Genomic DNA, 4,559 nt, shown 5'->3' with positions numbered 1-4,559 from the left:
AATTCTTTTTATCTTCAATGACTTTGTGGCTTAAGTCTCAGCTCCCAATCTGGTGTTTTGTTTTCCTCAAAGTCCTCTTAAAGGTTGTTTTTATAGGGTTTTGAAGTTAGGCTAAGTTGGGTGAAGAAAGAAGTCAATTTCAGAACTAAATACTAAAATTATAAAACAAATTAATCTTATTTAAGTAATTTGAAAATTGAAGAAAAACTAATCAAAAACAATTAAAAATCAACACTAAATAAGCTAACAAAGTAAATAAGTTGAGAAAATTAGTATATTAATAACCTAAGATTATAGGTTCATTCAACATTTTATCTGATACCAGCTTTTTTTGTTATTTATCTTTTTTAGGTAATTTTACTAATCTATAATCCAAAGATATGGACAAGTCTCGAACGAGTAACTTGTACAAATACGTAACTTAATTAGTTCACTATATGTCTATAGAAATTAATTAAATTAAGTTCATTAAACAAGTGTCCTAATGTGGTTATATATGGCAATTGGTGTATGTCTACCCGAATTGTGAATCAGATCACCTAAGTAACGCGAACATACACTATTCAAGTTTAGTCCAATCTAAAATCTTTTTATCAAGTCTCAATTAGATTCACAAATCAGTTAATTGTTAGTCAAGAAATAAAAAGCATTCAGAACATATTTGAATAAGCAAAACTATACCCATTCATGATAAATAAAAGAGAAACTGATATTCAAACTACATGTTGAAATCCACCACAATCCTAAATAAGCAAATTAGTAAATGATATTAAAATAAAACACAATCCAAAGAATTATATCCATGAGTTCAAAACAAGAATTAAGAATAACACAAAAAAAGCGAATTAAACTAATGTTGAAGCTTGATTAATTGCAAATCTCTCTCAAATTCTCTTATTTTCTTATTTTGTTCTTGGCTCCAAATCTCTATAAAGTTACTGACGTCCTCTCTATTTAATGCTCTCAAAATAAGAACTAAATATGTCCAAAACACCCTACTTTCTAATTTTTTGTTGAAATTTTCAATTTTGGAAAGTTGGTGGCACTACGACATTGTGATCTGCATTGGGAGTGCCGTGACGCTACTCTTTCCGCACCACAACACTATACTCTCGAGTTTTTTTATGATGCAACCTCAATACGCAGCGTCGCAGCCATAGTTCACTACCATTGTGGTAACACTTGCAACGCCGTGGCCATGAGCCTTTGGCACTCCAACCATGTTACTTTAGTGCAAAACTACATTTGCCCACCAATTTTGAACATGATGTTTGCCTTTATTTATTCCAAATTGAGCCAATTGATAAACATGAAAGTTGTATTCCATTCTCTTATCTTTCCAATGAATCAAAAATCACCTTAATTGAAGTTCTACAGCTCAAGCTATCTTCAAATTACTGCAACATGTACGAGTGACACTTTCTCCTCACCTTCGCTATCATCTCTTCCTTTCATCTTGCTCATCATATTCTACACAAAACCATGAGAAAAATCAACAATAACTTTTTCTAAAGTAAATTGAGATAAATTAAAGCAAAATTAAACTAAAAACAACTAAGTTAACTGATCAATATTGTCACGACCCGGAACTCCCATCGAGCCCGTAACAACCGTCGCGATGTCCCGATAGACATTCATTACCCGGAATGCCAATCGAAACCTCACAAGGCTTAACATCAGTTTCTCGGTTCCCCTGTGAGTATTAGTTACTGAAATCATGTTTTAAAGTGATATGAACCAATTTCAATTTAAAAACAGTCAAAGAGAAGTTTCAACTACACAAGGGTATTTTGGTCATTTTTTTAAAAAATTTTGAAACTAGCTAAAATGTAGCATATGAGAGAAATTTACACATTTCATAACCAAAAATAAGTTTAGATATCTAAAACATTCATTTAAAGTGAAATTATAGCTAATGGAATAAAATAAAAATAATGAATAAAATATTCTAATTTTTTTCATAAAACAATTTTTATAGAACGCTATGTAAATAATTTTTACAGCGTAAAAGCAAAATAAATTCCTACATACAGTAGCACACGCAGCCAGGTATTTAAAACATTTAACAGTGACATGTGGGCCCTCGAATGACTAAAAGTAATGAAGGCTGTGAACCTACAGTTTTTGAGGATGCAAGTCCAACTGTAGCCCTCAACGAAATGAGCTATCTATCGACTATCCTGAGCCTGAAATGGGTGAAAAAAAGGGTGATGAGATTATAGAATCCCAGTAAGTAAACAAATACTATCCAAAATATCTAAAACTGAGTAATGGAGACAGATAACATAGATTGGCATAAAAATGATTCACAACATTTCGAACTCATTTTAATAAGATAAAATATATTCATTTCACCCAAATAAACAGTGAGGCTTATGATTTCCTGAAAAGCTTAGCTTGTGCCAAAATCATTCTCATACTCAGTTGTCAAGGATACCTTGGCCTAGGGCCATCCCAACCGAATCCGCCAAGGCTGTGAAAAAGTCATCTACGCATAAATCATGTTTTTATTTTGAAAACATAGTCGTTCCTTGGCGTTGGCTGAGTTCACCCTCACATGATGGTTTGGCATGAAGTGAACTCTAAAGTTTTACCTCGGGAGTTACCCTACGCGCCTCCCCAACTGAGGTAAGAATATAACGGGATTTCGTGCCCCTCAAAAAGGCTAATCCACAGAACTCGCCCACTACAGCAAGCTAAACCCACCATATAATAAAATTTACGATAGCATGACATGGCAATTATTTTATTTTACAGCCTTTCAAGGTAAATTAACAGTTCATACATTTTCAGCACATTTACCAATTCAACCATTCATGCCAATATTGTCATAAGCCAATCAATTAGAACCATAAATTTACAACACATCAAGTGGTCTCTAATTACTCTATTTTCAAAGCCATCATTCAATTTCAAGACAATTTATAAAATCATTTCATTTAAACACATTTTGTTTATAAAACATGAAAATTAACCATTTAAACTCATTTTCTATAAAATTCACAAAATCAAATAAAAAGACCACTTTAGATAATTAAATGATGATAAGGTTACTCACAGTAATGGGAATCGAATTCGGGATACTCTAATTCTGGATCCTCGGATACTACCTCTTTACTTTTGCCAGAATGCTCACCACCTAGACATAATGCACAATAAGCAATTTGCTACATTTGTACTAAACCGATGTAAAACCAATTCAGGCTCTATACTAATGCATGAAATGGGATGTGAAATACTCGGATAACTATCTAAATACGGTGTTCAATATAAATTCAATTGTGTACCTAAATAAAATGGTATTGGCCAAATTCGATCTATCTTCCGATTAATTGGCCAATACGTCCAATTCAACTCCAAACAATTCCATTTCTCTCCCAATACTCCAAATCATTAAACACAATTTAAATAACTTGAAATGTGGCAAAATCATCCTCACATTTTCTCTTGAAAAATTCGGCCATGGTGGGTGCATCAATACTATGATTTTTCCTACTTGATTTTCTCACTGTAATTCATTATTTTCTAACCATTTCACTTGAAATAAAATCAAATCCACCATCCACACTCTACATGGAAGATTCAGCCAATGATGGGTGATGGGAGGAAGTGAATTTTTTTTGTTTGTTTTTCATGCTACACATCACTAACTAACTAAAAACACTAGAATATATTGAAATCTAACCAAATCAAAGTTCAAAACTCCTCCCCCCATGTCCGGCTAGCAAGGGTATCCTCATTCAAACTTGATTCTCAACCATGGAAAGTGAAAAAGAATGCATAGGAAAGGTAGATCACACGCTAGAATTGAAAAATCTTACCTTTTGTCACTTGATTCTTTGAAATTTTGTGAATTTCTCTTGAATTTCTTAGCTAGGTTTTTGTTCTTCTTTTCTTCCCTTTTCTTCCTTTGGCCGGCCAAGAGAAATGAGTTGGGAGGGTTATGGGCTGATTTTTAAAGCCAAATAATAAATGGATGAAAATTTGACATGTGTCACCATTCCATTAGTCCATGTGTCATACTTACCCATTAAGTAATCTCTCTCCACCATTTAAAATTCCTCAATTATCCATAACAATAATGGGTGAAATTCATGTGCTGGACAAGTGTTGGGTGGTGTAAAATTATAATTTTTCCCCTAAGTGACAAAATGACTATTTTACCCTTTATGCTTCGAAAAATGCCGAAATTAAAATTTTTCACCTCTCAAACTCAAATTATACTCCAAATGATCAATCTTAGTCAAAAATTTCATCCAACACTCACATCTTAACCTCAGGTGGCAAAATGACCATTTTGCCCCTAAGTCATGAAAATTCTAATTTGACTCCAAATTGGTCCTGAAACTCCGAATCACCATTTTAAATCATTCTGAGGTTTTAAAATTCTCAATTTCATCTTAAAATCTCTATTTGGACTAGTTCGAGGCTTAATTCAACTTAATTGTACCATTTGGTACATTGCCGTCCTTTAACAATTTTCGAGGTACCCAAGTAAGCAAACATGCATTCTTATGTAAGAATGACATAATAAACATATTGTAGAGCAAGGCTTGACA

The 4,559-nt window shown here is 33.0% G+C and overlaps 1 long non-coding RNA gene across 2 annotated transcripts; it reads right to left on the bottom strand.

The window, feature by feature from the left end:
- LOC108663084 lies at positions 846 to 3,859 on the bottom strand. 2 transcript variants are annotated; one of them, XR_001929009.1, is made up of 3 exons: positions 3,822 to 3,859; positions 3,059 to 3,139; positions 846 to 1,470 (listed from the first exon to the last, which is right to left on the bottom strand). It is a non-coding gene; the product is annotated as an uncharacterized LOC108663084 (long non-coding RNA). The 2 variants fall into 2 exon arrangements; XR_001929010.1 differs by lacking the exons at positions 3,059 to 3,139; positions 3,822 to 3,859 and adding an exon at positions 2,120 to 2,156.

This window comes from Theobroma cacao, chromosome 8 (assembly GCF_000208745.1).
Source record: "Theobroma cacao cultivar B97-61/B2 chromosome 8, Criollo_cocoa_genome_V2, whole genome shotgun sequence".
Lineage (NCBI taxonomy): Eukaryota > Viridiplantae > Streptophyta > Magnoliopsida > Malvales > Malvaceae > Theobroma > Theobroma cacao.
Note: the sequence above shows the minus strand (reverse complement) of the source record. Positions and strands in the feature narration are given on the sequence as shown.